Source organism: Rhinoderma darwinii, chromosome 4 (assembly GCF_050947455.1).
Source record: "Rhinoderma darwinii isolate aRhiDar2 chromosome 4, aRhiDar2.hap1, whole genome shotgun sequence".
NCBI classification, from domain to species: domain Eukaryota; kingdom Metazoa; phylum Chordata; class Amphibia; order Anura; family Rhinodermatidae; genus Rhinoderma; species Rhinoderma darwinii.
This window is the reverse complement of record NC_134690.1, coordinates 1,844,837-1,869,205: the sequence shown is the minus strand read 5'-3', so window position 1 is coordinate 1,869,205 and position 24,369 is coordinate 1,844,837. Positions and strand designations below refer to the sequence as shown.

Sequence of the window (24,369 nt, the reverse complement as noted above, 5' to 3'; positions counted from 1 at the left end):
CTTTCATTCATGACACGCTATTAAGCAGTAACTGCCGGAGAAGTTACACAAAAAAACCTATTAAGTGTAGGCGTTGGTGGTATAGTGGTGAGCATAGCTGCCTTCCAAGCAGTTGACCCGGGTTCAATTCCCGGCCAACGCATGAAATAGGTATTTTTTTTTTGTTTTTAGCTTTTTGTGAACAAACTCTGCAAATCCTTCTGCTGATCTTGCATTGTTTGTACTAATTTAGCTGAAACGTAGAACGCAGAAAAAGTAGAGATGCTTTGTAGGTGTTGGTGTTATATTGATTTGTAAAGGTGCCTTCCAAAACGGTAACCCTGCTTCATGTTCTGGCAATCACTACTTGTGATTTTTAAAACTTTTGTAAAACTCTCTGCAAACCCTTGTGCTCATTTTCCAATTTTGGAACCCGTGGCAAAAGTAAAATAATTTCTTGTATTTTGTGTTTTTTAATCTTTTTGTGAACACTTACTGCATTCAATTATACTGATCTTTCATTCATGACACGCTATTAAGCAGTAACTGCCGGAGAAGTTACACAAAAAAACCTATTAAGTGTAGGCGTTGGTGGTATAGTGGTGAGCATAGCTGCCTTCCAAGCAGTTGACCCGGGTTCAATTCCCGGCCAACGCATGAAATAGGTATTTTTTTTTTGTTTTTAGCTTTTTGTGAACAAACTCTGCAAATCCTTCTGCTGATCTTGCATTGTTTGTACTAATTTAGCTGAAACGTAGAACGCAGAAAAAGTAGAGATGCTTTGTAGGTGTTGGTGTTATATTGATTTGTAAAGGTGCCTTCCAAAACGGTAACCCTGCTTCATGTTCTGGCAATCACTACTTGTGATTTTTAAAACTTTTGTAAAACTCTCTGCAAACCCTTGTGCTCATTTTCCAATTTTGGAACCCGTGGCAAAAGTAAAATAATTTCTTGTATTTTGTGTTTTTTAATCTTTTTGTGAACACTTACTGCATTCAATTATACTGATCTTTCATTCATGACACGCTATTAAGCAGTAACTGCCGGAGAAGTTACACAAAAAAACCTATAAAGTGTAGGCATTGGTGGTATAGTGGTGAGCATAGCTGCCTTCCAAGCAGTTGACCCGGGTTCGATTCCCGGCCAACGCATGAAATAGGTATTTTTTTTTTGTTTTTAGCTTTTTGTGAACAAACTCTGCAAATCCTTCTGCTGATCTTGCATTGTTTGTACTAATTTAGCTGAAACGTAGAACGCAGAAAAAGTAGAGATGCTTTGTAGGTGTTGGTGTTATATTGATTTGTAAAGGTGCCTTCCAAAACGGTAACCCTGCTTCATGTTCTGGCAATCACTACTTGTGATTTTTAAAACTTTTGTAAAACTCTCTGCAAACCCTTGTGCTCATTTTCCAATTTTGGAACCCGTGGCAAAAGTAAAATAATTTCTTGTATTTTGTGTTTTTTAATCTTTTTGTGAACACTTACTGCATTCAATTATACTGATCTTTCATTCATGACACGCTATTAAGCAGTAACTGCCGGAGAAGTTACACAAAAAAACCTATAAAGTGTAGGCGTTGGTGGTATAGTGGTGAGCATAGCTGCCTTCCAAGCAGTTGACCCGGGTTCGATTCCCGGCCAACGCATGAAATAGGTATTTTTTTTTTGTTTTTAGCTTTTTGTGAACAAACTCTGCAAATCCTTCTGCTGATCTTGCATTGTTTGTACTAATTTAGCTGAAACGTAGAACGCAGAAAAAGTAGAGATGCTTTGTAGGTGTTGGTGTTATATTGATTTGTAAAGGTGCCTTCCAAAACGGTAACCCTGCTTCATGTTCTGGCAATCACTACTTGTGATTTTTAAAACTTTTGTAAAACTCTCTGCAAACCCTTGTGCTCATTTTCCAATTTTGGAACCCGTGGCAAAAGTAAAATAATTTCTTGTATTTTGTGTTTTTTAATCTTTTTGTGAACACTTACTGCATTCAATTATACTGATCTTTCATTCATGACACGCTATTAAGCAGTAACTGCCGGAGAAGTTACACAAAAAAACCTATTAAGTGTAGGCGTTGGTGGTATAGTGGTGAGCATAGCTGCCTTCCAAGCAGTTGACCCGGGTTCAATTCCCGGCCAACGCATGAAATAGGTATTTTTTTTTTGTTTTTAGCTTTTTGTGAACAAACTCTGCAAATCCTTCTGCTGATCTTGCATTGTTTGTACTAATTTAGCTGAAACGTAGAACGCAGAAAAAGTAGAGATGCTTTGTAGGTGTTGGTGTTATATTGATTTGTAAAGGTGCCTTCCAAAACGGTAACCCTGCTTCATGTTCTGGCAATCACTACTTGTGATTTTTAAAACTTTTGTAAAACTCTCTGCAAACCCTTGTGCTCATTTTCCAATTTTGGAACCCGTGGCAAAAGTAAAATAATTTCTTGTATTTTGTGTTTTTTAATCTTTTTGTGAACACTTACTGCATTCAATTATACTGATCTTTCATTCATGACACGCTATTAAGCAGTAACTGCCGGAGAAGTTACACAAAAAAACCTATTAAGTGTAGGCGTTGGTGGTATAGTGGTGAGCATAGCTGCCTTCCAAGCAGTTGACCCGGGTTCAATTCCCGGCCAACGCATGAAATAGGTATTTTTTTTTTGTTTTTAGCTTTTTGTGAACAAACTCTGCAAATCCTTCTGCTGATCTTGCATTGTTTGTACTAATTTAGCTGAAACGTAGAACGCAGAAAAAGTAGAGATGCTTTGTAGGTGTTGGTGTTATATTGATTTGTAAAGGTGCCTTCCAAAACGGTAACCCTGCTTCATGTTCTGGCAATCACTACTTGTGATTTTTAAAACTTTTGTAAAACTCTCTGCAAACCCTTGTGCTCATTTTCCAATTTTGGAACCCGTGGCAAAAGTAAAATAATTTCTTGTATTTTGTGTTTTTTAATCTTTTTGTGAACACTTACTGCATTCAATTATACTGATCTTTCATTCATGACACGCTATTAAGCAGTAACTGCCGGAGAAGTTACACAAAAAAACCTATAAAGTGTAGGCATTGGTGGTATAGTGGTGAGCATAGCTGCCTTCCAAGCAGTTGACCCGGGTTCGATTCCCGGCCAACGCATGAAATAGGTATTTTTTTTTTGTTTTTAGCTTTTTGTGAACAAACTCTGCAAATCCTTCTGCTGATCTTGCATTGTTTGTACTAATTTAGCTGAAACGTAGAACGCAGAAAAAGTAGAGATGCTTTGTAGGTGTTGGTGTTATATTGATTTGTAAAGGTGCCTTCCAAAACGGTAACCCTGCTTCATGTTCTGGCAATCACTACTTGTGATTTTTAAAACTTTTGTAAAACTCTCTGCAAACCCTTGTGCTCATTTTCCAATTTTGGAACCCGTGGCAAAAGTAAAATAATTTCTTGTATTTTGTGTTTTTTAATCTTTTTGTGAACACTTACTGCATTCAATTATACTGATCTTTCATTCATGACACGCTATTAAGCAGTAACTGCCGGAGAAGTTACACAAAAAAACCTATAAAGTGTAGGCGTTGGTGGTATAGTGGTGAGCATAGCTGCCTTCCAAGCAGTTGACCCGGGTTCGATTCCCGGCCAACGCATGAAATAGTTTTTTTTTTTTTTGTTTTAAGCTTTTTGTGAACAAACTCTGCAAATCCTTCTGCTGATCTTGCATTGTTTGTACTAATTTAGCTGAAACGTAGAACGCAGAAAAAGTAGAGATGCTTTGTAGGTGTTGGTGTTATATTGATTTGTAAAGGTGCCTTCCAAAACGGTAACCCTGCTTCATGTTCTGGCAATCACTACTTGTGATTTTTAAAACTTTTGTAAAACTCTCTGCAAACCCTTGTGCTCATTTTCCAATTTTGGAACCCGTGGCAAAAGTAAAATAATTTCTTGTATTTTGTGTTTTTTAATCTTTTTGTGAACACTTACTGCATTCAATTATACTGATCTTTCATTCATGACACGCTATTAAGCAGTAACTGCCGGAGAAGTTACACAAAAAAACCTATTAAGTGTAGGCGTTGGTGGTATAGTGGTGAGCATAGCTGCCTTCCAAGCAGTTGACCCAGGTTCGATTCCCGGCCAACGCATGAAATAGTTTTTTTTTTTTTGTTTTTAGCTTTTTGTGAACAAACTCTGCAAATCCTTCTGCTGATCTTGCATTGTTTGTACTAATTTAGCTGAAACGTAGAACGCAGAAAAAGTAGAGATGCTTTGTAGGTGTTGGTGTTATATTGATTTGTAAAGGTGCCTTCCAAAACGGTAACCCTGCTTCATGTTCTGGCAATCACTACTTGTGATTTTTAAAACTTTTGTAAAACTCTCTGCAAACCCTTGTGCTCATTTTCCAATTTTGGAACCCGTGGCAAAAGTAAAATAATTTCTTGTATTTTGTGTTTTTTAATCTTTTTGTGAACACTTACTGCATTCAATTATACTGATCTTTCATTCATGACACGCTATTAAGCAGTAACTGCCGGAGAAGTTACACAAAAAAACCTATAAAGTGTAGGCGTTGGTGGTATAGTGGTGAGCATAGCTGCCTTCCAAGCAGTTGACCCGGGTTCGATTCCCGGCCAACGCATGAAATAGGTATTTTTTTTTTGTTTTAAGCTTTTTGTGAACAAACTCTGCAAATCCTTATGCTGATCTTGCATTGTTTGTACTAATTTAGCTGAAACGTAGAACGCAGAAAAAGTAGAGATGCTTTGTAGGTGTTGGTGTTATATTGATTTGTAAAGGTGCCTTCCAAAACGGTAACCCTGCTTCATGTTATGGCAATCACTACTTGTGATTTTTAAAACTTTTGTAAAACTCTCTGCAAACCCTTGTGCTCATTTTCCAATTTTGGAACCCGTGGCAAAAGTAAAATAATTTCTTGTATTTTGTGTTTTTTAATCTTTTTGTGAACACTTACTGCATTCAATTATACTGATCTTTCATTCATGACACGCTATTAAGCAGTTACTGCCGGAGAAGTTACACAAAAAAAACTCTAAAGTGTAGGCGTTGGTGGTATAGTGGTGAGCATAGCTGCCTTCCAAGCAGTTAACCCGGGTTCGATTCCCGGCCAACGCATGAAATAGGTTGTTTTTTTGTTTTAAGCTTTTTGTGAACAAACTCTGCAAATCCTTCTGCTGATCTTGCATTGTTTGTACTAATTTAGCTGAAACGTAGAACGCAGAAAAAGTAGAGATGCTTTGTAGGTGTTGGTGTTATATTGATTTGTAAAGGTGCCTTCCAAAACGGTAACCCTGCTTCATGTTCTGGCAATCACTACTTGTGATTTTTAAAACTTTTGTAAAACTCTCTGCAAACCCTTGTGCTCATTTTCCAATTTTGGAACCCGTGGCAAAAGTAAAATAATTTCTTGTATTTTGTGTTTTTTAATCTTTTTGTGAACACTTACTGCATTCAATTATACTGATCTTTCATTCATGACACGCTATTAAGCAGTTACTGCCGGAGAAGTTACACAAAAAAAACTCTAAAGTGTAGGCGTTGGTGGTATAGTGGTGAGCATAGCTGCCTTCCAAGCAGTTAACCCGGGTTCGATTCCCGGCCAACGCATGAAATAGGTTGTTTTTTTGTTTTAAGCTTTTTGTGAACAAACTCTGCAAATCCTTCTGCTGATCTTGCATTGTTTGTACTAATTTAGCTGAAACGTAGAACGCAGAAAAAGTAGAGATGCTTTGTAGGTGTTGGTGTTATATTGATTTGTAAAGGTGCCTTCCAAAACGGTAACCCTGCTTCATGTTCTGGCAATCACTACTTGTGATTTTTAAAACTTTTGTAAAACTCTCTGCAAACCCTTGTGCTCATTTTCCAATTTTGGAACCCGTGGCAAAAGTAAAATAATTTCTTGTATTTTGTGTTTTTTAATCTTTTTGTGAACACTTACTGCATTCAATTATACTGATCTTTCATTCATGACACGCTATTAAGCAGTAACTGCCGGAGAAAATACACAAAAAAAACTATAAAGTGTAGGCGTTGGTGGTATAGTGGTGAGCATAGCTGCCTTCCAAGCAGTTGACCCGGGTTCGATTCCCGGCCAACGCATGAAATAGGTATTTTTTTTTTGTTTTAAGCTTTTTGTGAACAAACTCTGCAAATCCTTCTGCTGATCTTGCATTGTTTGTACTAATTTAGCTGAAACGTAGAACGCAGAAAAAGTAGAGATGCTTTGTAGGTGTTGGTGTTATATTGATTTGTAAAGGTGCCTTCCAAAACGGTAACCCTGCTTCATGTTCTGGCAATCACTACTTGTGATTTTTAAAACTTTTGTAAAACTCTCTGCAAACCCTTGTGCTCATTTTCCAATTTTGGAACCCGTGGCAAAAGTAAAATAATTTCTTGTATTTTGTGTTTTTTAATCTTTTCGTGAACACTTACTGCATTCAATTATACTGATCTTTCATTCATGACACGCTATTAAGCAGTAACTGCCGGAGAAGTTACACAAAAAAACCTATAAAGTGTAGGCGTTGGTGGTATAGTGGTGAGCATAGCTGCCTTCCAAGCAGTTGACCCGGGTTCGATTCCCGGCCAACGCATGAAATAGGTATTTTTTTTTTGTTTTAAGCTTTTTGTGAACAAACTCTGCAAATCCTTCTGCTGATCTTGCATTGTTTGTACTAATTTAGCTGAAACGTAGAACGCAGAAAAAGTAGAGATGCTTTGTAGGTGTTGGTGTTATATTGATTTGTAAAGGTGCCTTCCAAAACGGTAACCCTGCTTCATGTTCTGGCAATCACTACTTGTGATTTTTAAAACTTTTGTAAAACTCTCTGCAAACCCTTGTGCTCATTTTCCAATTTTGGAACCCGTGGCAAAAGTAAAATAATTTCTTGTATTTTGTGTTTTTTAATCTTTTTGTGAACACTTACTGCATTCAATTATACTGATCTTTCATTCATGACACGCTATTAAGCAGTAACTGCCGGAGAAAATACACAAAAAAAACTATAAAGTGTAGGCGTTGGTGGTATAGTGGTGAGCATAGCTGCCTTCCAAGCAGTTGACCCGGGTTCGATTCCCGGCCAACGCATGAAATAGGTATTTTTTTTTTGTTTTAAGCTTTTTGTGAACAAACTCTGCAAATCCTTCTGCTGATCTTGCATTGTTTGTACTAATTTAGCTGAAACGTAGAACGCAGAAAAAGTAGAGATGCTTTGTAGGTGTTGGTGTTATATTGATTTGTAAAGGTGCCTTCCAAAACGGTAACCCTGCTTCATGTTCTGGCAATCACTACTTGTGATTTTTAAAACTTTTGTAAAACTCTCTGCAAACCCTTGTGCTCATTTTCCAATTTTGGAACCCGTGGCAAAAGTAAAATAATTTCTTGTATTTTGTGTTTTTTAATCTTTTCGTGAACACTTACTGCATTCAATTATACTGATCTTTCATTCATGACACGCTATTAAGCAGTAACTGCCGGAGAAGTTACACAAAAAAACCTATAAAGTGTAGGCGTTGGTGGTATAGTGGTGAGCATAGCTGCCTTCCAAGCAGTTGACCCGGGTTTGATTCCCGGCCAACGCATGAAATAGGTATTTTTTTTTTGTTTTAAGCTTTTTGTGAACAAACTCTGCAAATCCTTCTGCTGATCTTGCATTGTTTGTACTAATTTAGCTGAAACGTAGAACGCAGAAAAAGTAGAGATGCTTTGTAGGTGTTGGTGTTATATTGATTTGTAAAGGTGCCTTCCAAAACGGTAACCCTGCTTCATGTTCTGGCAATCACTACTTGTGATTTTTAAAACTTTTGTAAAACTCTCTGCAAACCCTTGTGCTCATTTTCCAATTTTGGAACCCGTGGCAAAAGTAAAATAATTTCTTGTATTTTGTGTTTTTTAATCTTTTTGTGAACACTTACTGCATTCAATTATACTGATCTTTCATTCATGACACGCTATTAAGCAGTAACTGCCGGAGAAAATACACAAAAAAAACTATAAAGTGTAGGCGTTGGTGGTATAGTGGTGAGCATAGCTGCCTTCCAAGCAGTTGACCCGGGTTCGATTCCCGGCCAACGCATGAAATAGGTATTTTTTTTTTGTTTTAAGCTTTTTGTGAACAAACTCTGCAAATCCTTCTGCTGATCTTGCATTGTTTGTACTAATTTAGCTGAAACGTAGAACGCAGAAAAAGTAGAGATGCTTTGTAGGTGTTGGTGTTATATTGATTTGTAAAGGTGCCTTCCAAAACGGTAACCCTGCTTCATGTTCTGGCAATCACTACTTGTGATTTTTAAAACTTTTGTAAAACTCTCTGCAAACCCTTGTGCTCATTTTCCAATTTTGGAACCCGTGGCAAAAGTAAAATAATTTCTTGTATTTTGTGTTTTTTAATCTTTTTGTGAACACTTACTGCATTCAATTATACTGATCTTTCATTCATGACACGCTATTAAGCAGTTACTGCCGGAGAAGTTACACAAAAAAAACTCTAAAGTGTAGGCGTTGGTGGTATAGTGGTGAGCATAGCTGCCTTCCAAGCAGTTAACCCGGGTTCGATTCCCGGCCAACGCATGAAATAGGTTGTTTTTTTGTTTTAAGCTTTTTGTGAACAAACTCTGCAAATCCTTCTGCTGATCTTGCATTGTTTGTACTAATTTAGCTGAAACGTAGAACGCAGAAAAAGTAGAGATGCTTTGTAGGTGTTGGTGTTATATTGATTTGTAAAGGTGCCTTCCAAAACGGTAACCCTGCTTCATGTTCTGGCAATCACTACTTGTGATTTTTAAAACTTTTGTAAAACTCTCTGCAAACCCTTGTGCTCATTTTCCAATTTTGGAACCCGTGGCAAAAGTAAAATAATTTCTTGTATTTTGTGTTTTTTAATCTTTTTGTGAACACTTACTGCATTCAATTATACTGATCTTTCATTCATGACACGCTATTAAGCAGTAACTGCCGGAGAAAATACACAAAAAAAACTATAAAGTGTAGGCGTTGGTGGTATAGTGGTGAGCATAGCTGCCTTCCAAGCAGTTGACCCGGGTTCGATTCCCGGCCAACGCATGAAATAGGTATTTTTTTTTTGTTTTAAGCTTTTTGTGAACAAACTCTGCAAATCCTTCTGCTGATCTTGCATTGTTTGTACTAATTTAGCTGAAACGTAGAACGCAGAAAAAGTAGAGATGCTTTGTAGGTGTTGGTGTTATATTGATTTGTAAAGGTGCCTTCCAAAACGGTAACCCTGCTTCATGTTCTGGCAATCACTACTTGTGATTTTTAAAACTTTTGTAAAACTCTCTGCAAACCCTTGTGCTCATTTTCCAATTTTGGAACCCGTGGCAAAAGTAAAATAATTTCTTGTATTTTGTGTTTTTTAATCTTTTCGTGAACACTTACTGCATTCAATTATACTGATCTTTCATTCATGACACGCTATTAAGCAGTAACTGCCGGAGAAGTTACACAAAAAAACCTATAAAGTGTAGGCGTTGGTGGTATAGTGGTGAGCATAGCTGCCTTCCAAGCAGTTGACCCGGGTTCGATTCCCGGCCAACGCATGAAATAGGTATTTTTTTTTTGTTTTAAGCTTTTTGTGAACAAACTCTGCAAATCCTTCTGCTGATCTTGCATTGTTTGTACTAATTTAGCTGAAACGTAGAACGCAGAAAAAGTAGAGATGCTTTGTAGGTGTTGGTGTTATATTGATTTGTAAAGGTGCCTTCCAAAACGGTAACCCTGCTTCATGTTCTGGCAATCACTACTTGTGATTTTTAAAACTTTTGTAAAACTCTCTGCAAACCCTTGTGCTCATTTTCCAATTTTGGAACCCGTGGCAAAAGTAAAATAATTTCTTGTATTTTGTGTTTTTTAATCTTTTTGTGAACACTTACTGCATTCAATTATACTGATCTTTCATTCATGACACGCTATTAAGCAGTAACTGCCGGAGAAAATACACAAAAAAAACTATAAAGTGTAGGCGTTGGTGGTATAGTGGTGAGCATAGCTGCCTTCCAAGCAGTTGACCCGGGTTCGATTCCCGGCCAACGCATGAAATAGATATTTTTTTTTTGTTTTAAGCTTTTTGTGAACAAACTCTGCAAATCCTTCTGCTGATCTTGCATTGTTTGTACTAATTTAGCTGAAACGTAGAACGCAGAAAAAGTAGAGATGCTTTGTAGGTGTTGGTGTTATATTGATTTGTAAAGGTGCCTTCCAAAACGGTAACCCTGCTTCATGTTCTGGCAATCACTACTTGTGATTTTTAAAACTTTTGTAAAACTCTCTGCAAACCCTTGTGCTCATTTTCCAATTTTGGAACCCGTGGCAAAAGTAAAATAATTTCTTGTATTTTGTGTTTTTTAATCTTTTCGTGAACACTTACTGCATTCAATTATACTGATCTTTCATTCATGACACGCTATTAAGCAGTAACTGCCGGAGAAGTTACACAAAAAAACCTATAAAGTGTAGGCGTTGGTGGTATAGTGGTGAGCATAGCTGCCTTCCAAGCAGTTGACCCGGGTTCGATTCCCGGCCAACGCATGAAATAGGTATTTTTTTTTTGTTTTAAGCTTTTTGTGAACAAACTCTGCAAATCCTTCTGCTGATCTTGCATTGTTTGTACTAATTTAGCTGAAACGTAGAACGCAGAAAAAGTAGAGATGCTTTGTAGGTGTTGGTGTTATATTGATTTGTAAAGGTGCCTTCCAAAACGGTAACCCTGCTTCATGTTCTGGCAATCACTACTTGTGATTTTTAAAACTTTTGTAAAACTCTCTGCAAACCCTTGTGCTCATTTTCCAATTTTGGAACCCGTGGCAAAAGTAAAATAATTTCTTGTATTTTGTGTTTTTTAATCTTTTTGTGAACACTTACTGCATTCAATTATACTGATCTTTCATTCATGACACGCTATTAAGCAGTAACTGCCGGAGAAAATACACAAAAAAAACTATAAAGTGTAGGCGTTGGTGGTATAGTGGTGAGCATAGCTGCCTTCCAAGCAGTTGACCCGGGTTCGATTCCCGGCCAACGCATGAAATAGGTATTTTTTTTTTGTTTTAAGCTTTTTGTGAACAAACTCTGCAAATCCTTCTGCTGATCTTGCATTGTTTGTACTAATTTAGCTGAAACGTAGAACGCAGAAAAAGTAGAGATGCTTTGTAGGTGTTGGTGTTATATTGATTTGTAAAGGTGCCTTCCAAAACGGTAACCCTGCTTCATGTTCTGGCAATCACTACTTGTGATTTTTAAAACTTTTGTAAAACTCTCTGCAAACCCTTGTGCTCATTTTCCAATTTTGGAACCCGTGGCAAAAGTAAAATAATTTCTTGTATTTTGTGTTTTTTAATCTTTTTGTGAACACTTACTGCATTCAATTATACTGATCTTTCATTCATGACACGCTATTAAGCAGTAACTGCCGGAGAAAATACACAAAAAAAACTATAAAGTGTAGGCGTTGGTGGTATAGTGGTGAGCATAGCTGCCTTCCAAGCAGTTGACCCGGGTTCGATTCCCGGCCAACGCATGAAATAGGTATTTTTTTTTTGTTTTAAGCTTTTTGTGAACAAACTCTGCAAATCCTTCTGCTGATCTTGCATTGTTTGTACTAATTTAGCTGAAACGTAGAACGCAGAAAAAGTAGAGATGCTTTGTAGGTGTTGGTGTTATATTGATTTGTAAAGGTGCCTTCCAAAACGGTAACCCTGCTTCATGTTCTGGCAATCACTACTTGTGATTTTTAAAACTTTTGTAAAACTCTCTGCAAACCCTTGTGCTCATTTTCCAATTTTGGAACCCGTGGCAAAAGTAAAATAATTTCTTGTATTTTGTGTTTTTTAATCTTTTTGTGAACACTTACTGCATTCAATTATACTGATCTTTCATTCAAGACACGCTATTAAGCAGTAACTGCCGGAGAAGTTACACAAAAAAACCTATAAAGTGTAGGCGTTGGTTGTATAGTGGTGAGCATAGCTGCCTTCCAAGCAGTTGACCCGGGTTCGATTCGCGGCCAACGCATGAAATAGGTATTTTTTTTTTGTTTTAAGCTTTTTGTGAACAAACTCTGCAAATCCTTCTGCTGATCTTGCATTGTTTGTACTAATTTAGCTGAAACGTAGAACGCAGAAAAAGTAGAGATGCTTTGTAGGTGTTGGTGTTATATTGATTTGTAAAGGTGCCTTCCAAAACGGTAACCCTGCTTCATGTTCTGGCAATCACTACTTGTGATTTTTAAAACTTTTGTAAAACTCTCTGCAAACCCTTGTGCTCATTTTCCAATTTTGGAACCCGTGGCAAAAGTAAAATAATTTCTTGTATGTTATGTTTTTTAATCTTTTCGTGAACACTTACTGCATTCAATTATACTGATCTTTCATTCATGACACGCTATTAAGCAGTAACTGCCGGAGAAGTTACACAAAAAAACCTATAAAGTGTAGGCGTTGGTGGTATAGTGGTGAGCATAGCTGCCTTCCAAGCAGTTGACCCGGGTTCGATTCCCGGCCAACGCATGAAATAGGTATTTTTTTTTTGTTTTAAGCTTTTTGTGAACAAACTCTGCAAATCCTTCTGCTGATCTTGCATTGTTTGTACTAATTTAGCTGAAACGTAGAACGCAGAAAAAGTAGAGATGCTTTGTAGGTGTTGGTGTTATATTGATTTGTAAAGGTGCCTTCCAAAACGGTAACCCTAGCTCAAATGGTAGAGCGCTCGCTTAGCATGTGAGAGGTAGCGGGATCAATGCCCGCATCCTCCAAAGCTTTTGTTTGCAGACTTTTTCAAAAAGCAGGACAATTCTACTCTTGTTTCCTGCTCATGGAACATATTTGCAAGCTTAGGAAACACACGACTGCCGCCTTGGCATCCGTCGATAGCTCATCTGGTAGAGCGGAGGTCTGTAGGAGAAAATTAGCAATCCTTAGGTCGCTGGTTGAATTCCGGCTCGAAGGACCTCTTTTTGGATGTTTCAACCTGTTGACAAATGCACCCCCGCTGCCCTCTACTTCTATCTATCCAGACAGACCATTTCCAGAAGGCTCTCCTGTCTGTGTTGGGTATTTGAAGCAGACATCTGACCAAAACTCTTAGTTGAGAGTCAACGTAGGACTTTCTGTAACTGTGACATGCAACTGAAAAAAAGGGAGGGCCCAGCCATCAGTGGGAGGGATTGAACCACCGACCTTTCGGTTATCAGACAAAAAAACACTTTCACAACCTTCAAGCTTTGCTTATTAGTCATGCAACCTCCCAGTTTCTCATGCCACTTGTCATGGATCTGGACCATTCTTTTTACATTGCAACTTTTTAATCCTATTGACTGGGATTTTTTTTTCTTTTCTCACACCGTACATGTTGAAAGGGTTGCTCAACCAGTGACCTTTCCTTCCTGCCGAAACTCTTTGTTTATTGTCACCCTAAGCCTATCTGTAACTGAAACAAAAAGAGCACGCTGCCGTCCCTGGGTGGGCTTGAGCCACCAACCTTTCGGTTAACAGCCGAACGCGCTAACCGATTGCGCCACAGAGACTTCCACACTCGGCCTCTTTGATCAAAGCTGTAAAAAAGCCACATTATGGTCGGCATCACTTCTGTTTCTCGTCAGAAGAGAACAGAGACCCGAATCGCTAGCTGTCTCGTTTTCACAACCTTCGAACTGTGCTTTTTATTCATGCAACCTCCCAGTTTCTCATGCCACATGTCGTCTCCTTTGCAACAGAGTGGCGCAGGCAAAGACTTTTGGGCTCACAACCAAAAGGGCCGATTGATCTGGACCATTCTTTCTACTTTGCAACTTTCTTATCCAATTAATTGGTTTTTTTTTCTCTTCTCACACTTCTTCACACCCTACACCAATGGCTCACCTGTATTTTTACACCACCAGGCACCCTGTAAGCTCCACACCCTTTCTACTTTTTTGGGAGAAAGACATCCACACTTAAAAAAAAAAAAAAAAAAAAGCTCTTCAAAGCAACCTCTTTAAAAAGTATGTGGTGATCGTACTCGTGGTAAAATAAAGCAACACAACTGTGGTGCCGGCATGGGGGATTAGCTCAAATGGTAGAGCGCTCGCTTAGCATGTGAGAGGTAGCGGGATCAATGCCCGCATCCTCCAAAGCTTTTGTTTGCAGACTTTTTCAAAAAGCAGGACAATTCTACTCTTGTTTCCTGCTCATGGAACATATTTGCAAGCTTAGGAAACACACGACTGCCGCCTTGGCATCCGTCGATAGCTCATCTGGTAGAGCGGAGGTCTGTAGGAGAAAATTAGCAATCCTTAGGTCGCTGGTTGAATTCCGGCTCGAAGGACCTCTTTTTGGATGTTTCAACCTGTTGACAAATGCACCCCCGCTGCCCTCTACTTCTATCTATCCAGACAGACCATTTCCAGAAGGCTCTCCTGTCTGTGTTGGGTATTTGAAGCAGACATCTGACCAAAACTCTTAGTTGAGAGTCAACGTAGGACTTTCTGTAACTGTGACATGCAACTGAAAAAAAGGGAGGGCCCAGCCATCAGTGGGAGGGATTGAACCACCGACCTTTCGGTTATCAGACAAAAAAACACTTTCACAACCTTCAAGCTTTGCTTATTAGTCATGCAACCTCCCAGTTTCTCATGCCACTTGTCATGGATCTGGACCATTCTTTTTACATTGCAACTTTTTAATCCTATTGACTGGGATTTTTTTTTCTTTTCTCACACCGTACATGTTGAAAGGGTTGCTCAACCAGTGACCTTTCCTTCCTGCCGAAACTCTTTGTTTATTGTCACCCTAAGCCTATCTGTAACTGAAACAAAAAGAGCACGCTGCCGTCCCTGGGTGGGCTTGAGCCTCCAACCTTTCGGTTAACAGCCGAACGCGCTAACCGATTGCGCCACAGAGACATCCACACTCGGCCTCTTTGATCAAAGCTGTAAAAAAGCCACATTATGGTCGGCATCACTTCTGTTTCTCGTCAGAAGAGAACAGAGACCCGAATCGCTAGCTGTCTCGTTTTCACAACCTTCGAACTGTGCTTTTTATTCATGCAACCTCCCAGTTTCTCATGCCACATGTCGTCTCCTTTGCAACAGAGTGGCGCAGGCAAAGACTTTTGGGCTCACAACCAAAAGGGCCGATTGATCTGGACCATTCTTTCTACTTTGCAACTTTCTTATCCAATTAATTGTTTTTTTTTCTCTTCTCACACTTCTTCACACCCTACACCAATGGCTCACCTGTATTTTTACACCACCAGGCACCCTGTAAGCTCCACACCCTTTCTACTTTTTTGGGAGAAAGACATCCACACTTAAAAAAAAAAAAAAAAAAAGCTCTTCAAAGCAACCTCTTTAAAAAGTATGTGGTGATCGTACTCGTGGTAAAATAAAGCAACACAACTGTGGTGCCGGCATGGGGGATTAGCTCAAATGGTAGAGCGCTCGCTTAGCATGTGAGAGGTAGCGGGATCAATGCCCGCATCCTCCAAAGCTTTTGTTTGCAGACTTTTTCAAAAAGCAGGACAATTCTACTCTTGTTTCCTGCTCATGGAACATATTTGCAAGCTTAGGAAACACACGACTGCCGCCTTGGCATCCGTCGATAGCTCATCTGGTAGAGCGGAGGTCTGTAGGAGAAAATTAGCAATCCTTAGGTCGCTGGTTGAATTCCGGCTCGAAGGACCTCTTTTTGGATGTTTCAACCTGTTGACAAATGCACCCCCGCTGCCCTCTACTTCTATCTATCCAGACAGACCATTTCCAGAAGGCTCTCCTGTCTGTGTTGGGTATTTGAAGCAGACATCTGACCAAAACTCTTAGTTGAGAGTCAACGTAGGACTTTCTGTAACTGTGACATGCAACTGAAAAAAAGGGAGGGCCCAGCCATCAGTGGGAGGGATTGAACCACCGACCTTTCGGTTATCAGACAAAAAAACACTTTCACAACCTTCAAGCTTTGCTTATTAGTCATGCAACCTCCCAGTTTCTCATGCCACTTGTCATGGATCTGGACCATTCTTTTTACATTGCAACTTTTTAATCCTATTGACTGGGATTTTTTTTTCTTTTCTCACACCGTACATGTTGAAAGGGTTGCTCAACCAGTGACCTTTCCTTCCTGCCGAAACTCTTTGTTTATTGTCACCCTAAGCCTATCTGTAACTGAAACAAAAAGAGCACGCTGCCGTCCCTGGGTGGGCTTGAGCCTCCAACCTTTCGGTTAACAGCCGAACGCGCTAACCGATTGCGCCACAGAGACATCCACACTCGGCCTCTTTGATCAAAGCTGTAAAAAAGCCACATTATGGTCGGCATCACTTCTGTTTCTCGTCAGAAGAGAACAGAGACCCGAATCGCTAGCTGTCTCGTTTTCACAACCTTCGAACTGTGCTTTTTATTCATGCAACCTCCCAGTTTCTCATGCCACATGTCGTCTCCTTTGCAACAGAGTGGCGCAGGCAAAGACTTTTGGGCTCACAACCAAAAGGGCCGATTGATCTGGACCATTCTTTCTACTTTGCAACTTTCTTATCCAATTAATTGTTTTTTTTTTCTCTTCTCACACTTCTTCACACCCTACACCAATGGCTCACCTGTATTTTTACACCACCAGGCACCCTGTAAGCTCCACACCCTTTCTACTTTTTTGGGAGAAAGACATCCACACTTAAAAAAAAAAAAAAAGCTCTTCAAAGCAACCTCTTTAAAAAGTATGTGGTGATCGTACTCGTGGTAAAATAAAGCAACACAACTGTGGTGCCGGCATGGGGGATTAGCTCAAATGGTAGAGCGCTCGCTTAGCATGTGAGAGGTAGCGGGATCAATGCCCGCATCCTCCAAAGCTTTTGTTTGCAGACTTTTTCAAAAAGCAGGACAATTCTACTCTTGTTTCCTGCTCATGGAACATATTTGCAAGCTTAGGAAACACACGACTGCCGCCTTGGCATCCGTCGATAGCTCATCTGGTAGAGCGGAGGTCTGTAGGAGAAAATTAGCAATCCTTAGGTCGCTGGTTGAATTCCGGCTCGAAGGACCTCTTTTTGGATGTTTCAACCTGTTGACAAATGCACCCCCGCTGCCCTCTACTTCTATCTATCCAGACAGACCATTTCCAGAAGGCTCTCCTGTCTGTGTTGGGTATTTGAAGCAGACATCTGACCAAAACTCTTAGTTGAGAGTCAACGTAGGACTTTCTGTAACTGTGACATGCAACTGAAAAAAAGGGAGGGCCCAGCCATCAGTGGGAGGGATTGAACCACCGACCTTTCGGTTATCAGACAAAAAAACACTTTCACAACCTTCAAGCTTTGCTTATTAGTCATGCAACCTCCCAGTTTCTCATGCCACTTGTCATGGATCTGGACCATTCTTTTTACATTGCAACTTTTTAATCCTATTGACTGGGATTTTTTTTTCTTTTCTCACACCGTACATGTTGAAAGGGTTGCTCAACCAGTGACCTTTCCTTCCTGCCGAAACTCTTTGTTTATTGTCACCCTAAGCCTATCTGTAACTGAAAGAAAAAGAGCACGCTGCCATCCCTGGGTGGGCTTGAGCCACCAACCTTTCGGTTAACAGCCGAACGCGCTAACCGATTGCGCCACAGAGACTTCCACACTCGGCCTCTTTGATCAAAGCTGTAAAAAAGCCACATTATGGTCGGCATCACTTCTGTTTCTCGTCAGAAGAGAACAGAGACCCGAATCGCTAGCTGTCTCGTTTTCACAACCTTCGAACTGTGCTTTTTATTCATGCAACCTCCCAGTTTCTCATGCCACATGTCGTCTCCTTTGCAACAGAGTGGCGCAGGCAAAGACTTTTGGGCTCACAACCAAAAGGGCCGATTGATCTGGACCATTCTTTCTACTTTGCAACTTTCTTATCCAATTAATTGGTTTTTTTTTCTCTTCTCACACTTCTTCACACCCTACACCAATGGCTCACCTGTATTTTTACACCACCAGGCACCCTGTAAGCTCCACACCCTTTCTACTTTTTTGGGAGAAAGACATCCACACTTAAAAAAAAAAAAAAAGCTCTTCAAAGCAACCTCTTTAAAAAGTATGTGGTGATCGTACTCGTGGTAAAATAAAGCAACACAACTGTGGTGCCGGCATGGGGGATTAGCTCAAATGGTAGAGCGCTCGCTTAGCATGTGAGAGGTAGCGGGATCAATGCCCGCATCCTCCAAAGCTTTTCTTTGCAGACTTTTTCAAAAAGCAGGACAATTCTACTCTTGTTTCCTGCTCATGGAACATATTTGCAAGCTTAGGAAACACACGACTGCCGCCTTGGCATCCGTCGATAGCTCATCTGGTAGAGCGGAGGTCTGTAGGAGAAAATTAGCAATCCTTAGGTCGCTGGTTGAATTCCGGCTCGAAGGACCTCTTTTTGGATGTTTCAACCTGTTGACAAATGCACCCCCGCTGCCCTCTACTTCTATCTATCCAGACAGACCATTTCCAGAAGGCTCTCCTGTCTGTGTTGGGTATTTGAAGCAGACATCTGACCAAAACTCTTAGTTGAGAGTCAACGTAGGACTTTCTGTAACTGTGACATGCAACTGAAAAAAAGGGAGGGCCCAGCCATCAGTGGGAGGGATTGAACCACCGACCTTTCGGTTATCAGACAAAAAAACACTTTCACAACCTTCAAGCTTTGCTTATTAGTCATGCAACCTCCCAGTTTCTCATGCCACTTGTCATGGATCTGGACCATTCTTTTTACATTGCAACTTTTTAATCCTATTGACTGGGATTTTTTTTTCTTTTCTCACACCGTACATGTTGAAAGGGTTGCTCAACCAGTGACCTTTCCTTCCTGCCGAAACTCTTTGTTTATTGTCACCCTAAGCCTATCTGTAACTGAAACAAAAAGAGCACGCTGCCGTCCCTGGGTGGGCTTGAGCCACCAACCTTTCGGTTAACAGCCGAACGCGCTAACCGATTGCGCCACAGAGACTTCCACACTCGGCCTCTTTGATCAAAGCTGTAAAAAAGCCACATTATGGTCGGCATCACTTCTGTTTCTCGTCAGAAGAGAACAGAGACCCGAATCGCTAGCTGTCTCGTTTTCACAACCTTCGAACTGTGCTTTTTATTCATGCAACCTCCCAGTTTCTCATGCCACATGTCGTCTCCTTTGCAACAGAGTGGCGCAGGCAAAGACTTTTGGGCTCACAACCAAAAGGGCCGATTGATCTGGACCATTCTTTCTACTTTGCAACTTTCTTATCCAATTAATTGTTTTTTTTTTCTCTTCTCACACTTCTTCACACCCTACACCAATGGCTCACCTGTATTTTTACACCACCAGGCACCCTGTAAGCTCCACACCCTTTCTACTTTTTTGGGAGAAAGACATCCACACTTAAAAAAAAAAAAAAAGCTCTTCAAAGCAACCTCTTTAAAAAGTATGTGGTGATCGTACTCGTGGTAAAATAAAGCAACACAACTGTGGTGCCGGCATGGGGGATTAGCTCAAATGGTAGAGCGCTCGCTTAGCATGTGAGAGGTAGCGGGATCAATGCCCGCATCCTCCAAAGCTTTTGTTTGCAGACTTTTTCAAAAAGCAGGACAATTCTACTCTTGTTTCCTGCTCATGGAACATATTTGCAAGCTTAGGAAACACACGACTGCAGCCTTGGCATCCGTCGATAGCTCATCTGGTAGAGCGGAGGTCTGTAGGAGAAAATTAGCAATCCTTAGGTCGCTGGTTGAATTCCGGCTCGAAGGACCTCTTTTTGGATGTTTCAACCTGTTGACAAATGCACCCCCGCTGCCCTCTACTTCTATCTATCCAGACAGACCATTTCCAGAAGGCTCTCCTGTCTGTGTTGGGTATTTGAAGCAGACATCTGACCAAAACTCTTAGTTGAGAGTCAACGTAGGACTTTCTGTAACTGTGACATGCAACTGAAAAAAAGGGAGGGCCCAGCCATCAGTGGGAGGGATTGAACCACCGACCTTTCGGTTATCAGACAAAAAAACACTTTCACAACCTTCAAGCTTTGCTTATTAGTCATGCAACCTCCCAGTTTCTCATGCCACTTGTCATGGATCTGGACCATTCTTTTTACATTGCAACTTTTTAATCCTATTGACTGGGATTTTTTTTTCTTTTCTCACACCGTACATGTTGAAAGGGTTGCTCAACCAGTGACCTTTCCTTCCTGCCGAAACTCTTTGTTTATTGTCACCCTAAGCCTATCTGTAACTGAAAGAAAAAGAGCACGCTGCCGTCCCTGGGTGGGCTTGAGCCACCAACCTTTCGGTTAACAGCCGAACGCGCTAACCGATTGCGCCACAGAGACTTCCACACTCGGCCTCTTTGATCAAAGCTGTAAAAAAGCCACATTATGGTCGGCATCACTTCTGTTTCTCGTCAGAAGAGAACAGAGACCCGAATCGCTAGCTGTCTCGTTTTCACAACCTTCGAACTGTGCTTTTTATTCATGCAACCTCCCAGTTTCTCATGCCACATGTCGTCTCCTTTGCAACAGAGTGGCGCAGGCAAAGACTTTTGGGCTCACAACCAAAAGGGCCGATTGATCTGGACCATTCTTTCTACTTTGCAACTTTCTTATCCAATTAATTGGTTTTTTTTTCTCTTCTCACACTTCTTCACACCCTACACCAATGGCTCACCTGTATTTTTACACCACCAGGCACCCTGTAAGCTCCACACCCTTTCTACTTTTTTGGGAGAAAGACATCCACACTTAAAAAAAAAAAAAAGCTCTTCAAAGCAACCTCTTTAAAAAGTATGTGGTGATCGTACTCGTGGTAAAATAAAGCAACACAACTGTGGTGCCGGCATGGGGGATTAGCTCAAATGGTAGAGCGCTCGCTTAGCATGTGAGAGGTAGCGGGATCAATGCCCGCATCCTCCAAAGCTTTTGTTTGCAGACTTTTTCAAAAAGCAGGACAATTCTACTCTTGTTTCCTGCTCATGGAACATATTTGCAAGCTTAGGAAACACACGACTGCCGCCTTGGCATCCGTCGATAGCTCATCTGGTAGAGCGGAGGTCTGTAGGAGAAAATGAGCAATCCTTAGGTCGCTGGTTGAATTCCGGCTCGAAGGACCTCTTTTTGGATGTTTCAACCTGTTGACAAATGCACCCCCGCTGCCCTCTACTTCTATCTATCCAGACAGACCATTTCCAGAAGGCTCTCCTGTCTGTGTTGGGTATTTGAAGCAGACATCTGACCAAAACTCTTAGTTGAGAGTCAACGTAGGACTTTCTGTAACTGTGACATGCAACTGAAAAAAAGGGAGGGCCCAGCCATCAGTGGGAGGGATTGAACCACCGACCTTTCGGTTATCAGACAAAAAAACACTTTCACAACCTTCAAGCTTTGCTTATTAGTCATGCAACCTCCCAGTTTCTCATGCCACTTGTCATGGATCTGGACCATTCTTTTTACATTGCAACTTTTTAATCCTATTGACTGGGATTTTTTTTTCTTTTCTCACACCGTACATGTTGAAAGGGTTGCTCAACCAGTGACCTTTCCTTCCTGCCGAAACTCTTTGTTTATTGTCACCCTAAGCCTATCTGTAACTGAAAGAAAAAGAGCACGCTGCCGTCCCTGGGTGGGCTTGAGCCACCAACCTTTCGGTTACCAGCCGAACGCGCTAACCGATTGCGCCACAGAGACTTCCACACTCGGCCTCTTTGATCAAAGCTGTAAAAAAGCCACATTATGGTCGGCATCACTTCTGTTTCTCGTCAGAAGAGAACAGAGACCCGAATCGCTAGCTGTCTCGTTTTCACAACCTTCGAACTGTGCTTTTTATTCATGCAACCTCCCAGTTTCTCATGCCACATGTCGTCTCCTTTGCAACAGAGTGGCGCAGGCAAAGACTTTTGGGCTCACAACCAAAAGGGCCGATTGATCTGGACCATTCTTTCTACTTTGCAACTTTCTTATCCAATTAATTGGTTTTTTTTTCTCTTCTCACACTTCTTCACACCCTACACCAATGGCTCACCTGTATTTTTACACCACCAGGCACCCTGTAAGCTCCACACCCTTTCTACTTTTTTGGGAGAAAGACATCCACACTTAAAAAAAAAAAAAAGCTCTTCAAAGCAACCTCTTTAAAAAGTATGTGGTGATCGTACTCGTGGTAAAATAAAGCAACACAACTGTGGTGCCGGCATGGGGGATTAGCTCAAATGGTAGAGCGCTCGCTTAGCATGTGAGAGGTAGCGGGATCAATGCCCGCATCCTCCAAAGCTTTTGTTTGCAGACTTTTTCAAAAAGCAGGACAATTCTACTCTTGTTTCCTGCTCATGGAACATATTTGCAAGCTTAGGAAACACACGACTGCCGCCTTGGCATCCGTCGATAGCTCATCTGGTAGAGCGGAGGTCTGTAGGAGAAAATTAGCAATCCTTAGGTCGCTGGTTGAATTCCGGCTCGAAGGACCTCTTTTTGGATGTTTCAACCTGTTGACAAATGCACCCCCGCTGCCCTCTACTTCTATCTATCCAGACAGACCATTTCCAGAAGGCTCTCCTGTCTGTGTTGGGTATTTGAAGCAGACATCTGACCAAAACTCTTAGTTGAGAGTCAACGTAGGACTTTCTGTAACTGTGACATGCAACTGAAAAAAAGGGAGGGCCCAGCCATCAGTGGGAGGGATTGAACCACCGACCTTTCGGTTATCAGACAAAAAAACACTTTCACAACCTTCAAGCTTTGCTTATTAGTCATGCAACCTCCCAGTTTCTCATGCCACTTGTCATGGATCTGGACCATTCTTTTTACATTGCAACTTTTTAATCCTATTGACTGGGATTTTTTTTTCTTTTCTCACACCGTACATGTTGAAAGGGTTGCTCAACCAGTGACCTTTCCTTCCTGCCGAAACTCTTTGTTTATTGTCACCCTAAGCCTATCTGTAACTGAAAGAAAAAGAGCACGCTGCCGTCCCTGGGTGGGCTTGAGCCACCAACCTTTCGGTTAACAGCCGAACGCGCTAACCGATTGCGCCACAGAGACTTCCACACTCAGCCTCTTTGATCAAAGCTGTAAAAAAGCCACATTATGGTCGGCATCACTTCTGTTTCTCGTCAGAAGAGAACAGAGACCCGAATCGCTAGCTGTCTCGTTTTCACAACCTTCGAACTGTGCTTTTTATTCATGCAACCTCCCAGTTTCTCATGCCACATGTCGTCTCCTTTGCAACAGAGTGGCGCAGGCAAAGACTTTTGGGCTCACAACCAAAAGGGCCGATTGATCTGGACCATTCTTTCTACTTTGCAACTTTCTTATCCAATTAATTGTTTTTTTTTTCTCTTCTCACACTTCTTCACACCCTACACCAATGGCTCACCTGTATTTTTACACCACCAGGCACCCTGTAAGCTCCACACCCTTTCTACTTTTTTGGGAGAAAGACATCCACACTTAAAAAAAAAAAAAAAGCTCTTCAAAGCAACCTCTTTAAAAAGTATGTGGTGATCGTACTCGTGGTAAAATAAAGCAACACAACTGTGGTGCCGGCATGGGGGATTAGCTCAAATGGTAGAGCGCTCGCTTAGCATGTGAGAGGTAGCGGGATCAATGACCGCATCCTCCAAAGCTTTTGTTTGCAGACTTTTTCAAAAAGCAGGACAATTCTACTCTTGTTTCCTGCTCATGGAACATATTTGCAAGCTTAGGAAACACACGACTGCCGCCTTGGCATCCGTCGATAGCTCATCTGGTAGAGCGGAGGTCTGTAGGAGAAAATTAGCAATCCTTAGGTCGCTGGTTGAATTCCGGCTCGAAGGACCTCTTTTTGGATGTTTCAACCTGTTGACAAATGCACCCCCGCTGCCCTCTACTTCTATCTATCCAGACAGACCATTTCCAGAAGGCTCTCCTGTCTGTGTTGGGTATTTGAAGCAGACATCTGACCAAAACTCTTAGTTGAGAGTCAACGTAGGACTTTCTGTAACTGTGACATGCAACTGAAAAAAAGGGAGGGCCCAGCCATCAGTGGGAGGGATTGAACCACCGACCTTTCGGTTATCAGACAAAAAAACACTTTCACAACCTTCAAGCTTTGCTTATTAGTCATGCAACCTCCCAGTTTCTCATGCCACTTGTCATGGATCTGGACCATTCTTTTTACATTGCAACTTTTTAATCCTATTGACTGGGATTTTTTTTTCTTTTCTCACACCGTACATGTTGAAAGGGTTGCTCAACCAGTGACCTTTCCTTCCTGCCGAAACTCTTTGTTTATTGTCACCCTAAGCCTATCTGTAACTGAAACAAAAAGAGCACGCTGCCGTCCCTGGGTGGGCTTGAGCCACCAACCTTTCGGTTAACAGCCGAACGCGCTAACCGATTGCGCCACAGAGACTTCCACACTCGGCCTCTTTGATCAAAGCTGTAAAAAAGCCACATTATGGTCG

General features: G+C 41.1%; 23 non-coding genes across 23 annotated transcripts; 22 read left to right on the top strand and 1 right to left on the bottom strand.

Annotated features, from left to right (window-relative positions):
- The first annotated feature begins 70 nt into the window (after positions 1-70).
- Positions 71-142, top strand: TRNAG-UCC (transfer RNA glycine (anticodon UCC)). The gene has a single exon. It is a non-coding gene; the product is annotated as a tRNA-Gly (tRNA).
- Positions 143-564: 422 nt separating this feature from the next.
- On the top strand, positions 565-636 carry TRNAG-UCC (transfer RNA glycine (anticodon UCC)). The gene has a single exon. It is a non-coding gene; the product is annotated as a tRNA-Gly (tRNA).
- Positions 637-1,552: 916 nt separating this feature from the next.
- On the top strand, positions 1,553-1,624 carry TRNAG-UCC (transfer RNA glycine (anticodon UCC)). The gene has a single exon. It is a non-coding gene; the product is annotated as a tRNA-Gly (tRNA).
- A 422-nt stretch (positions 1,625-2,046) lies between these two features.
- On the top strand, positions 2,047-2,118 carry TRNAG-UCC (transfer RNA glycine (anticodon UCC)). The gene has a single exon. It is a non-coding gene; the product is annotated as a tRNA-Gly (tRNA).
- A 422-nt stretch (positions 2,119-2,540) lies between these two features.
- TRNAG-UCC (transfer RNA glycine (anticodon UCC)) lies at positions 2,541-2,612 on the top strand. The gene has a single exon. It is a non-coding gene; the product is annotated as a tRNA-Gly (tRNA).
- A 916-nt stretch (positions 2,613-3,528) lies between these two features.
- On the top strand, positions 3,529-3,600 carry TRNAG-UCC (transfer RNA glycine (anticodon UCC)). Its single transcript has one exon. It is a non-coding gene; the product is annotated as a tRNA-Gly (tRNA).
- Positions 3,601-4,517: 917 nt separating this feature from the next.
- On the top strand, positions 4,518-4,589 carry TRNAG-UCC (transfer RNA glycine (anticodon UCC)). The gene has a single exon. It is a non-coding gene; the product is annotated as a tRNA-Gly (tRNA).
- A 422-nt stretch (positions 4,590-5,011) lies between these two features.
- On the top strand, positions 5,012-5,083 carry TRNAG-UCC (transfer RNA glycine (anticodon UCC)). Its single transcript has one exon. It is a non-coding gene; the product is annotated as a tRNA-Gly (tRNA).
- A 420-nt stretch (positions 5,084-5,503) lies between these two features.
- Positions 5,504-5,575, top strand: TRNAG-UCC (transfer RNA glycine (anticodon UCC)). The gene has a single exon. It is a non-coding gene; the product is annotated as a tRNA-Gly (tRNA).
- Positions 5,576-5,995: 420 nt separating this feature from the next.
- On the top strand, positions 5,996-6,067 carry TRNAG-UCC (transfer RNA glycine (anticodon UCC)). Its single transcript has one exon. It is a non-coding gene; the product is annotated as a tRNA-Gly (tRNA).
- A 422-nt stretch (positions 6,068-6,489) lies between these two features.
- TRNAG-UCC (transfer RNA glycine (anticodon UCC)) lies at positions 6,490-6,561 on the top strand. The gene has a single exon. It is a non-coding gene; the product is annotated as a tRNA-Gly (tRNA).
- A 422-nt stretch (positions 6,562-6,983) lies between these two features.
- TRNAG-UCC (transfer RNA glycine (anticodon UCC)) lies at positions 6,984-7,055 on the top strand. The gene has a single exon. It is a non-coding gene; the product is annotated as a tRNA-Gly (tRNA).
- Positions 7,056-7,477: 422 nt separating this feature from the next.
- TRNAG-UCC (transfer RNA glycine (anticodon UCC)) lies at positions 7,478-7,549 on the top strand. Its single transcript has one exon. It is a non-coding gene; the product is annotated as a tRNA-Gly (tRNA).
- Positions 7,550-7,971: 422 nt separating this feature from the next.
- Positions 7,972-8,043, top strand: TRNAG-UCC (transfer RNA glycine (anticodon UCC)). The gene has a single exon. It is a non-coding gene; the product is annotated as a tRNA-Gly (tRNA).
- A 422-nt stretch (positions 8,044-8,465) lies between these two features.
- TRNAG-UCC (transfer RNA glycine (anticodon UCC)) lies at positions 8,466-8,537 on the top strand. Its single transcript has one exon. It is a non-coding gene; the product is annotated as a tRNA-Gly (tRNA).
- A 420-nt stretch (positions 8,538-8,957) lies between these two features.
- Positions 8,958-9,029, top strand: TRNAG-UCC (transfer RNA glycine (anticodon UCC)). Its single transcript has one exon. It is a non-coding gene; the product is annotated as a tRNA-Gly (tRNA).
- A 422-nt stretch (positions 9,030-9,451) lies between these two features.
- On the top strand, positions 9,452-9,523 carry TRNAG-UCC (transfer RNA glycine (anticodon UCC)). Its single transcript has one exon. It is a non-coding gene; the product is annotated as a tRNA-Gly (tRNA).
- Positions 9,524-9,945: 422 nt separating this feature from the next.
- On the top strand, positions 9,946-10,017 carry TRNAG-UCC (transfer RNA glycine (anticodon UCC)). The gene has a single exon. It is a non-coding gene; the product is annotated as a tRNA-Gly (tRNA).
- A 422-nt stretch (positions 10,018-10,439) lies between these two features.
- Positions 10,440-10,511, top strand: TRNAG-UCC (transfer RNA glycine (anticodon UCC)). Its single transcript has one exon. It is a non-coding gene; the product is annotated as a tRNA-Gly (tRNA).
- A 422-nt stretch (positions 10,512-10,933) lies between these two features.
- Positions 10,934-11,005, top strand: TRNAG-UCC (transfer RNA glycine (anticodon UCC)). Its single transcript has one exon. It is a non-coding gene; the product is annotated as a tRNA-Gly (tRNA).
- A 422-nt stretch (positions 11,006-11,427) lies between these two features.
- TRNAG-UCC (transfer RNA glycine (anticodon UCC)) lies at positions 11,428-11,499 on the top strand. Its single transcript has one exon. It is a non-coding gene; the product is annotated as a tRNA-Gly (tRNA).
- Positions 11,500-12,415: 916 nt separating this feature from the next.
- Positions 12,416-12,487, top strand: TRNAG-UCC (transfer RNA glycine (anticodon UCC)). Its single transcript has one exon. It is a non-coding gene; the product is annotated as a tRNA-Gly (tRNA).
- A 9,055-nt stretch (positions 12,488-21,542) lies between these two features.
- Positions 21,543-21,616, bottom strand: TRNAT-GGU (transfer RNA threonine (anticodon GGU)). The gene has a single exon. It is a non-coding gene; the product is annotated as a tRNA-Thr (tRNA).
- Positions 21,617-24,369: the final 2,753 nt, after the last annotated feature.